At 37.7% G+C, this 11,831-nt stretch overlaps 1 protein-coding gene and 1 long non-coding RNA gene across 2 annotated transcripts in view; both read left to right on the top strand.

Annotated features, from left to right (window-relative positions):
- LOC309476138 (uncharacterized protein) overlaps positions 1-4,521 on the top strand; it is a 104,593-nt gene extending 100,072 nt beyond the window's left edge. The window contains exon 6 of the transcript XR_014197934.1: positions 4,246-4,521. The gene's annotated coding sequence lies outside the window, so the exon portion shown is untranslated. The remainder of the gene's footprint in view (positions 1-4,245) is intronic.
- Positions 513-2,887, top strand: LOC309474993. The gene is made up of 2 exons (XR_014197462.1): positions 513-1,222; positions 2,347-2,887. It is a non-coding gene; the product is annotated as an uncharacterized lncRNA (long non-coding RNA).
- Positions 4,522-11,831: the final 7,310 nt, after the last annotated feature.

The following is an 11,831-nucleotide window of genomic DNA, read 5'->3' as shown; positions in this document are numbered from 1 at the left end:
GGGACAAAAAAAGATGCTCTGTCTCTTTTAGACTCTTTTAGAGTTTTTCCTCTTCCAAGTTCTGCCTTCCTGAACAACTGGGTTAATAAGGCCTGATCTGTACAGATGTTCAGTGTAAAGAGAGATTCAGAGACAGACTGAAGCTGGATCATCAGACTGGATCTCTGAACATCACAAACACCAGAAACACAGACTCTGGAGAATATAAACTACTGATCATCATCAACATCAGCAGCTTCAGTATCAGCAGAGTGAAGAGACTCAGTGTTTCTGCCACTGGTGAGTGTATAATTCAGCCATTAAATGCATTTTCCTTTGAGGAATATTTAAAAACAGTCCAATATTTTAAAATCAACTCAAAATATGTTTGGTTGTGGGCTGCTAAAAAGCAAACTTTGATTAATTTTATCAACATGAAAACTGCATAATATTAGTTGTCCTGATGTTTTGTGTTGAGCTTACAGTGTTGATGCTGTTTTATCTGCTCTTGTTAAAAAAAAGACCAACTTTATCAGTTAAATCAGTATCACATGACTGATGACCAAAGTGGTGTAAATATCAGTCAGATATATTAGTAAACATTGGATGGATAATCATTCACTCTCTAGTAATAATGATGGTCTGTCACGGTTGTTGAATGCATTGTTTTCTTCTTGTCTCGTGTCATTGTTGTTTATGTGTGAGTGGGCGTTGTCCCGCTCACGTGTCCGTCAGCGCTCCAGCTGATCATCATCATCATCAATCACTGTTCACAGCTGCGATTCATTTCCGTTCCTATATATACTCCCACCATTCTCTGTTCCAGTGTCGGATTGTTTGTTGATGTCCTGTGACCTGCCGTGTCTGTTTCCCCGTGGAGTTGCCGTGTCTGTGTTCGCCTTGCCTTGTCTTCCTGCCGTTGTGTTCGTCATCCTTGGGTTCACCGCACTCCAGCACCGGGATTGGGATTCACCACTATCACCGCACCAGCGCACCACAGACCATCAAGTCCCTGCCTGAGTCTGAATCGCCGCCTTCCTGTTCTTTCTGTTGTGTGTACTTTGGAGAATAAATATCACTTTGAGTATCTGCGATTGCTTCCTGTTTATTCTATCATGACATGGTCTGTCTTCTGTCAGGTTTGTCTTCAAGAGCTATAGCAGGAATATCTCTTGTTCTCATGGTTTCTGCTGCTGTGATTTACTTATGTTGCCGCAAGAGCCATGCACGAGCACCACAGAATGTAAGTATTACAACAGTAAAGAAGCAGATATTCACCGGTGAGGCAGTCAAAACAAACAAAAACACTAATAACTCCCAGATAACATAAAGTGCACATTTTTAGAGAGCAAGTGTCTTATTATAAAACACCAATACAACAGTTGAAGCAATTTAGATATAGTCTACTGAACTACTGTTGATGGTAATAATAATAACTTTATGTCAAGTGTTAGACTACTTTATAATAATAAAGTAGCCTACCACGTTTGCTGGCTTATAACATTTTTACATGATTGTGGCTAAATCACAAGTAAACACAATTTCAAGTAAAGTTCAGTCGGGAAGTTCACTGTTAGTCAGCTAAATTTTGTATAAGCACAGTCTGAAGTTTAAAATCATTGGTTACCCGTAAGCCAATCACATAATGTTTGGTTATGGCGTGTGTTATGCGCAGGTTCAGCCGCATCTAACTTCCACTGTAAACACATGTATGATGCGAAAACAAAACCATCGAGCGAAATACCGGAGTGAACATGGCTGTGAACGACTTTTGCAGATTATGTGAAGTAAATCTACGCATCCACGGTACAATCATCTACGTCACGGCTCTCAGCCCGCCCTCTGTTCGTTGATTGGCCGGCTGTTTTGAGGCCGGAGGAAACCGGTCGCTATCTCAGACTGAGTACAGAAGCGAACTGAAATTGAGCGGAAGTACGAAGTCTGACGTAGTCAGGCTACAAGTGAAAGCCTGACTGAGTGGGACTCTTGTCCGGTTCCTCACGCGGTCCGATGATCTTTTCCTTTTCCTACACTCTTCCGACCGCGCTTTCTTTGTTATTTCCATCGTCGAGTCTTTCAAGAATCACGTCTGAAATGCACGCAAGTTCTCTTCGTGCTTCATATGTTGTTGATGTGTGTGATGTTGTTGCCGTAAAGCAAGTCGTGATTCTTGCGAGATTTGTCGGGATCGCTCCTCTCAAACTTGCATTGCTGTTTTTTCAGGCGGCGCCTATTGTTCTAAAAGCATTTTAAAACAAAGATATCTGGTCAAACTTTCACACAATACTTACTGGCCTTCATGTCTTTATAAAGAAATCACACAAAATGTTTTACTAACTAGTTAAAATAATTTGCTTATTTTCATAGAAAGATAAATATGACAGGGTGGGCAACATGCACGAGTGGACCTTGGCATGATGGTGGACAAAGGCTTTCATAGGTGAAGGGAACAAGAACATCAGAGAAACAACAGGAACAACATGAAACTAATAATGAAATATTAAACTAAAACTGCTCACTTGATTTGTTTTGATTTGCGGATTCATTCAGTAACGAAACTCCTCTGTGTGTGGCTTTTGTTTAAAACTATTTTTGTTGGTAAAGTAGAGAAAAAAACAGACAATATTGTGTTTAAAATTTAACACAATTTTAACTTGTTTAACTATATTATTATAATATAAATGTAAGGACATTTGGACATTATTGGACATTTGTTACCCCTCTTCGGCGCTCCTTGTTTTTGTTGACTTTGTTTGTTGTATTTTTTTCTTTTCTGCACTTAAACTGGAGCCACAGTACATTACAGACCATGCCTACACTTACTCTACATTACTGATTTTGCTGACATTACATTAGCACTCGTTTGTTTTACTTTCTATTTTGTTAATAAACCTTGGGTTAAATTCAACGACAGTGTGTGTCCCTTCCTTTGTTGCATCCTTTTGGAGTCACGGGTCGTAACAGAAAGCATCAACTGCAAAACGTCCAATGTGTAAACAATATGATTTACGCACTAAATTTTGCATAAACTCTGGCACAATCTGCATATTTTTAAACGCTCAAGACAGTACGCCACTACCTGAACTTCACTGCAATTTGAGCACATTGCTAACATGGCAATAGTTTTGTCACAATACCAGATTTCAGTAGTCCATGCAAGAATACACATAATAGAACTGATTGTGTTTACACAAATATCTTGCCAAGATGCGAGCGCTCTTCAAAGGACATGTGCATAAATATGCAAAAGAGCATTTTTGAAGGCAGCTGCCTATCAAATAACACACAAGTACTGAATTGAGTCTGCACTTAGTTCAAACACTGTAGTTGTTATTACTGGTATTGGTACAGTTATTGGAAGAGTATTGCTGTGTAGCTAATATATTTACCAGGGGTTTTTATTTATTTTATTTTTTATTTATCACCATTTGTTATTTTGGCATTAATACTTCTGGTGATGTTTGTCAGGTGAAATGTTACAACACACAAATGTGTGTTGACTTGATAAATCAATGACCAATTTTGTACTGTTTTCATGGTGTTTTTATACAGCCTTCATGTATTTGTTCTATTATCATCTGTGAACAAACATTTGTGATAGGGGTGAACGGTATCCTTAAAACTCTTTGCTTATACTCTCCTCAACCATTATTAACTGATGCTTAAATGCATTTAGCAGATCATTTAAATGCTATGAAGTATTTTTGCTACATAGAAAGAGCATTTTCCACCCACTGTACCTTTTATCATATGGGAATAAAATACTACATTCAATCTGTTCAATCATATAGAGTGATCAAGTCTCTTCAGAAAATCTGGACTAAACTGCCTGATTCATATAGATTCGTTTTCTTAAACTTTTTGAAGCGACAAATTGGTCGTTGTGTGGGCCGTCAATGGAGGGACAGAAATCTCTCAGATTTAATTTAAAATATCTTCATCTGTGTTCTAAAGATGAACAAAAGTGTTGTGGTTTTGGAACAACATGAGGTTGAGTAAATGATATCGGTTTCATTTTTGGTTTAACTATCCGTTTATCATAACTTTAGGTTTAGAAAGAAAATGGCTGTTTCTAGTAAAAATACCCATGTTGCATAACCTGCTGTCTGGACATTTTATCTGGGAATGTCAGCAAAACAAGCACAGACACAACTAGTGTGCTGCCCTTGCAATGCGATCTCTTGTGCAAAGCTAGACAACCAGTGAACATTCAAAAGTCCTCCAATAAACACACAAGGCTTGACTTTTCTTGTATTTTTATGAAAGTAAAATAATGTCAAATGTTTTTGAAATAAAAAGCCTGTTGAATTGCACTACTTGAAAAAAAATAGGCATTGCATTAACCATGCTTGCATTTTAATGCATTGTATTTTTAGGGCTTGCATTTTTATGGGCTGAAATTCAACATGGTTGAATATTTAAGCTGTGAATATTTCAATTAAAAACATTTCAAACACCTTTTCATTATTAAAAATTCAATAATCCATATTCACCTTTCATATTTCACTTCCAAAATATTCAAACTGTTTAAAAATACCACCAATACAACCAATAATATTCAACAGGCAATTTTCGGTCCATTTTATTTCGCTTTGCAAATTCGCTTCCACAAATTCAGTGGTTCAAATTCGACAGTAAATTCAACATTGACGTCCAGGAACTGCAGGAAAAGCAGTAGATTGGCGAGCATACGCTCCATCTGCTGTTAGTCGACCTCACCAGCAGGTGGTGCAAAAGCGCGTGTTGTTGACGAAGACCAGCGAAATTAGAGCAAGTCATTCATTCATAAAATGAATCCCCCAGAAATGTTTTTATTTCATAGTTGTGATTTCCTGCATTCTGGTGCATTTTAGGCCACCCATGTCCCTTGCTTATACCAATAAAATAACTCAAACCAGTCAATACCAATGGTCTAAAAAGACAATATTAATTGAACTGCCATGTAGAAATCAACAGTTGCACAGGTAATGATAATGAACAAGTTGCAAGTTTATTATGCTCCGTGTCCAGAATAGAAAAAGTGCAAACGCATAACAATAAATTATAATAGGGAATACAACAATCTAGTTCTTTAATCAATCCCCAGCTGTAGACTAAATATATTTTAAAAGTTCACTGTAGACAAATTGGATAATGGATAACAGTGTGTTGATACAAGAGAAAGAGAGAAGGCTCTCAAAGAAAGGGTGGGACAACATTCTTGAAGAACACCAAGTATGAGAAGAAAGATGATTTTAACATTTTAACTAGTATGGAAACACAGTAATCCAGCTCAGAACTTCAAAACAACAAAAAAAAAGCAAAGCAAACATACTGTTACATTCCTATTGAGATCACTATTTTAATGGCAAATGTGTGTGAAACATTGTGTGTGTGACTGAGTGAGAGAGAGAGAGACTGAGTGAGTAAGAGAATGACAGCATAAAAATGAATACGCTATATTTACAAAAAATTGTGGCAACAGATTACAAGCAATATTATTGATTAAATTTAAAAAATTTGAATTGAGTATTAATCTAATTAATTCCTAAAAAGTTAACCATTAACAAGCAGTTAACAAGCAGAATCACTGAAGGAGAAAACCATATATTCACCTCTGGCTTGTCTGGTCCGAGTTCTTTTACAATTAGTTTTTCAGCTAATGTTCTTCTTTCGAATGGATACAGGTGTAGAGATTTAACTGAATTTGGGGCTAGCAACTCCCACGACTACATTAATGCTACTCGACGTCGCCGGCGCTGCCATACTGCACTCGCACTCCTCTGAGGTAAATGTCCCGCGCAGGCGCAGAAGGTGCACTGCTCTAATCTTGGTACGACGGGCGATATTTTCAGAGCCCCGAAACCATAAAATTCGACGACGATGATTGGCAAAATATAAAAAAATTGCGTAGCAACAGGGGAACCATTGGCTTAAATTCCAGCACTGTAGGGCTGAGCGAACTGGAGCCCAGGGAAGACAGCCTATTGGCTACTACTACACCAACATGAAGTGAATGCAAATATCATTCTGGAGAGTTCTAAACACATTCTAAAGTAAAACCATTAATAGCATGTCATTAACACAGATTATTTTTCAAAATGAGAGATTATTAAAAACGTATTATTATTAAATAAAAAAATAAATAAAAATAAAAAACTGGCAGGGAGGTCGGCGCCCCAGCGCCCTCTATGGGCGAGCCGCTGCTGCAGCACTGACTTTCTTGCCTGACAGAGTTCTACTGTAGAGAGTGCTTCACTGAATTATTAAAGACAGCACAACTAGTCATAAACAACTTTCGGTTTGCATTTATACAGAAGAAAACAATTTTACTTGTACATTTACACAGACAAAAGCTTTTATTTCCACAGAATCAGGGCTGTGTGACTACTGTAAAACGAGGGTCTTTATTGTGCTCTTAGTGTGTGTGTTAGAGATAAGTGGTAAGTGCATTTATTTGTTTCACCGTCTTTTTCGAATGATAATGAAACAAAAAGTGTGTAGTGTGAACATGACCCTGTGTAAATTTATTCAAGTTTAATCATTTTTAGCTATTGCTGTTTTAAATATCTATGGGTTTAGGATAAAATTGTTATTTTATGAGGTTGCTGTAACACATTTACATGTAAAATTTTGTCCTGGTCATTTATTCCGAGTCACTATTAATAAGAGGAATAGTCCGAATTATTTTAATTGTTCTGTAAAATCAGTCAATTCAAATCAGAAAACTTTAAATTGCTGATAAATCAGATTCTGTAAATGCATTTGAAATTAAAAATGTTTTTTTACTGTATAATTAAAAATAAATTAATACAAAACATGAATTAAGATGAATTAATATTGCATTAACGAATGCAAGAGCAGAGTTGAAACTCATAGTGCTTCCCTTCCCTTATTCTAATATTTCCACAGCACTTTCCTTTTCTAAAAATTGTGTTTAGCTTATAATTAACTCTGTGTCTTCTTCAGGGGCCTATACCATGAAGCCGGTTTAGGTGGCTATCCAGCTATGTTTCAGTTTAGTTTCCGCCAACCCTGGGTTTTAGGTACTATGAAAGTAGCTCGGCTTTAATCGGAGTTCGTCGCCATGGTATCTTACGCTGCACGGCTAACCTGCTCCGGGGCAGGTTATGTTCTGGATTCGAGATCTCAGACTGAAGTTTGACCAATCAGCTGAGAGCAAAGAAACATATAGGTGACGTAACTTATTCCCAGTCTCTGTTACAATGACCTCACCTTTTCTTCCAAATCCGGTGGACTTTTTTCAGCGCAAATTGTTTGACGAGCACTTCGTAGAGAAAGAGTTTATAGCCAGACAAAATCCCCTTGCCTTTCCTGATAGTTATTTGCAGTAGCGTACCGTGGGGTTTCAGTCAGGGCCTTCAGTAACGATCTAACGCCCCCCCCCCCCCCCCCCCCCCCCCAATCGCAATAACAACACACACAGATTCATGCAAAATACAATCATGCACTGTATGCACTACTGCGTAACATCAACGACGAGACAGCTGATCTTCAACCTCAGCGCACACGCGCACACCACTGTCACTGTGCATTATAAAAGCTGAGCTGAAACATCTCGCGCACGGATGTAAGTTACCTAATACAAATAAATAAAACATCTCCGGTTAACTAGCAGGACATTAATTTTCGTTTGTTGAATAAGATGCATTCTAGCGCTGAAATGTGTTGTTCAAGCTGAGTGCTCGTTGCCGCGGATACAGTGTTCTCTTGTGGCTCACGCACAGTTTTCACTCAGATGCGCGCTTCAATCTATCGCCGTTGCGGAGACTTTCTATTTGTTGAAATCTTACTAAACAAAATGCACACAAACGCCCTGCTTGATATACAACCACTGATGAACATATTCGGTAAAACAAACAAACAAAAAAAACTATACGAGTGTGGATTCGTACCCAGAACCTCTGACATGCTTGGCAAAAGTTCTACCACTAGACTATCACAGTACATGAAAGTTTTTTAGTATCAATGCATTTAGTCACGTGGTAATTCTCGGCACTAACAATATTAGTAGATCTAGAATGACAAATGTACCCAAAATGACCCAATGTACTAATGAAATTGATTTCTGGACATCGTAATGTTATTTTTCCTGAAAATTGTTATTGTACACAAACATGTATTGTATCAGCCCACCCACTCGATGACATCAGCGCGGGCTACCCGTCGACACATCGCTGGGCCTCTGGGGCGTTCTGTCATACGCTTCACAATTTGATTGGCTGATAAAACACGTCAGTCAAAGTTATGATCAAATGGAAAATGGCAGCTTCAACAGAAGGCTAGCTATACTACTAGTGCTGGTCCACGGAGCTGCGTTTAGATGACATATGGAAAATCCAGCTCAGACTCACAAAAAAATAACCATATTCTTTCTGGAAATATAATCGTAACGTACTGATAGACATTAATTGAATTTAGACATGTTCAGACACACATTAATTTAATTATAGAATTTTTTTATTTTTTTTATTTTGACAGGGCCAGCAGAGAAGGCCCTGCTGGCTCTGACGGCACACCACTGGTTATTTGTATGAAAGATACAGATTTTCCGCGGAAGGAATGTCTTATCTTTGCGAACTTCTTGAGCCGCACATAAAGAATTTAACACGTCGAATTTATGCACTTACTGTAACGCAAATGGTATTGCGTTGCGGTTTTTTTGTTGCAAGTGGTACATCACGGTGGGTGACGCACAGAAGCTATAGGGGAAAACACGGTTTGTCGAACCATTCGTAAGGTGGTCCTCGCTCTGCAGGAGTACATGAATAGTTTCATTAATAGTGTTCCCCGGACATTTATCGACCATGTCCATAAAAGAGGGCTTTTATAAAATTGCCGGTAAGATATATTGATAGGGTGACATCACATGAACAACAATTTTTTTTTTTTTTTTTTTTTGCAAATTGCACAAGTGTACTATACAATATAATACATGTTAAGAATTATTTTAAATCTTTATTATTATTCTGTTAATCTTATGATAGGATTCCCTAGCTTTCTTAGTAGTACAAATACGTTCTATATTTATGTACAATTATGTATATGTATGTGTAGCCTATGTGTAATATAGCCTATAGCCTATTTTTATAATATATAAAAAATGTGCATGTATAATTTTTTATATATTATAAAAATAGGCTATATTACACATACAGGCTACACATTCATACATACATAATTTTACATAAATATAGAACGTATTTGTTTAACTTACACATTAACAATCAGCAATCTTTCTCCAACAGTCTTCTCTTGCTTTGACAGCAGAGACCGTATTGTTTCGAGCTTGAAATACATATTTAAATTAATCGTAATTCTGAATGATTATCTCTTGCTCCTCCGCGGAAAAATATATCGCTCTCGCTCTACCCGCGATTGGTTGTTCAGGGGTGACGTCACTCTTTTATGTGCACGCGCGCGTGGAGTAATCATAGCTTAAAGGAGACATATCATGCTTTTAAATTGTTCCTTTTTACATATAAATCATACATTTGTAGTCTATATAAAGCGGAACTGCAATGCTTGGGTCTGAATTCCTCATTATTATAGCTCCACAGGCCCCTTTTTTACCCCTTTTCTAATGTGCTTCTGAAAGCAACTCGTTTTGGTGCGGTCTCTTTAAATAATATTGAGACACTTCATACCCCGCCCCCTCTCCAGGTTGTAGCGGTGACACTCGGTTCAACTCCACCCCGTTCGGCCATTTTTGTAGTCTGATAGCAGAGATAGGATTATCTAGCGCACAGAAACTTTTATACACACGTTATTAACAAAATGTCAACAACGGAAGACTTGTCCAGCCAGCCTTACATGTTCGAGCCAGAGCCGGAGCGAGATGAAAATGAAGACGACGAACCTGCAGAACAACGTCTTCATATGGATGTATCGCAATGGTGTGTACTGTATTTACACATGAAACTTTGGTCTTCCGACCTTTTACCACCGTGTCGATTTATTTTGATTAATATGTCCGAGGGAGAGAGAGCAAGACAGCGTCTAGTTTGGAGACGGTGATGTCTTGTTTACACTTTCGCCTGGCTCTGAAGAGAGAGAGTGAGCGCGCGCGCGACCGGGTCTCTCTCTCTGCTCGTTCTTTCAGTTAAACATGCTCCTGTCACAAGCGCGGCAGTTCATCTAAATTAGACGGTGTAATGAAGCGTGTGGGTTACTACATCCAACAACCGAACATTTTAACTTACCCTCTCGTAACTTCTGCATCCTTTAGCTTGGACTACAAAATTGCAGCGAGAAATAATAATGGCGGATTGCTCGAAGTGTTGGGCCGGAAGTCAATGTCCTTATTTGGCAGTTCCGCTGCAAATACTGTGACGTGATAGTTCAAAAAACGTCATAGATAACAGAAAAATCTGAACCGGTTGAAAAATATGACCAAAACAGAATATAAAGATATCAACGAAGCACCTGAAGAGAATAATTTCATCTTTTCTGTACTTCTAAACACTCCAAATATACAACAAAATGCATTTAAGGGCTAAAAAAGTGCATTTAGCATGATATGTCCCCTTTAAGGATCAAAGCCTGAGTTGACAGAGAAAGTTGATGAGCTGCATCATGGTACCAATAAAGCCTGATTGCATCGGTTTGGTTTTGTCAACTCAAAACTAATCCTGTAACCCCGAGTTTGTTCAGCTACCTTCATGGTACAGGCCCCCAGTGTTCCTGGTGTTGGTAAACATGAAGTGATTGTGACAAAGGAAGATTTAGTCACTCTACGCACTGGTGTTACAATAGACCAACAAGAAGATATTAGATGGTTTCATAAAAACACTCTCATCGCTGAAATCACTGGAGATCTCAATTACTGTATATCTGTACAGATGTTCAGTGTAATGAAGGCACTGAGAGATTCAGAGACAGACTGAAGCTGGATCATCAGACTGGATCTCTGACCATCACAAACATCACAAACACAGACTCTGGAGTTTATTATATACAGTTTAACAGCAGCAGCGACAGGGAAAAGATCTTCAAGGTTACTGTCTGGGGTAAGTTGAGTGAAAGGCAGGTTATATATGTTTAAATCACATAATATTTTATTTTATTTTAATAGTAATCTACAGACATTCCTGTAGTACATTTTCAGTTTATATAATTTTGTGATCACAAGAAGCTATTTTATATTATTTAAAAAATAATTTTCTAATAGGGTTGTTTATATTCTCATTTTAGCAATGCATTAAATGTATGTTATACATGTGCATGTGTACCCTTACAGAAAAAACACATGAATTTCACATGTTATCACATGTTTTCCACATGTGATTACATGTGACCTCATGTGATCACATGTGTTCTCATGTGAACAACATGTCACCACATGTGAACAACATTTTACCACATGTGAACAACATGTCACCACATGTGAACAACATTTTACCACATGTGAACAACATTTCATCACATGTGAACATAATGGAGCATGTGGCACATGTGGAAAACATGTTTCTATAGGTTATAATGTGGAGCTCATGTGAAATATATTTGCACATGTTGTAAAATAATTTTTAACATGTGAATCATGTTTCCACATCACAAATACTGTACATTTTACAGTGCCAGTTAATAAATGATCAATTTTAGACTTAATAACGACAAAAATGTAAAACATATTCAATGTTTTTTTGTGTGTTGTTACGTCCTGAGACGTATTTGTGATTGGTATTAGAATTGTTTTATAAGTTATACATAATCATGTCAAGAGAAAGCCCACCCAGCACCAGACGTCATTAAGACATTGTTTTTTGGGCTGAATCAAGTCGGCCCGTCATAGTCTTAATTTAGCCCAAAAATAGACGTTGAAATTTGGGCTTTGTTTGGTCGGTCTGTTT

The sequence above is a fragment of the Leuciscus leuciscus genome, assembly GCF_965113295.1.
Source record: "Leuciscus leuciscus genome assembly, chromosome: 15".
Taxonomy (NCBI): domain Eukaryota; kingdom Metazoa; phylum Chordata; class Actinopteri; order Cypriniformes; family Leuciscidae; genus Leuciscus; species Leuciscus leuciscus.
This window is presented reverse-complemented; position numbering and strand designations above follow the sequence as displayed.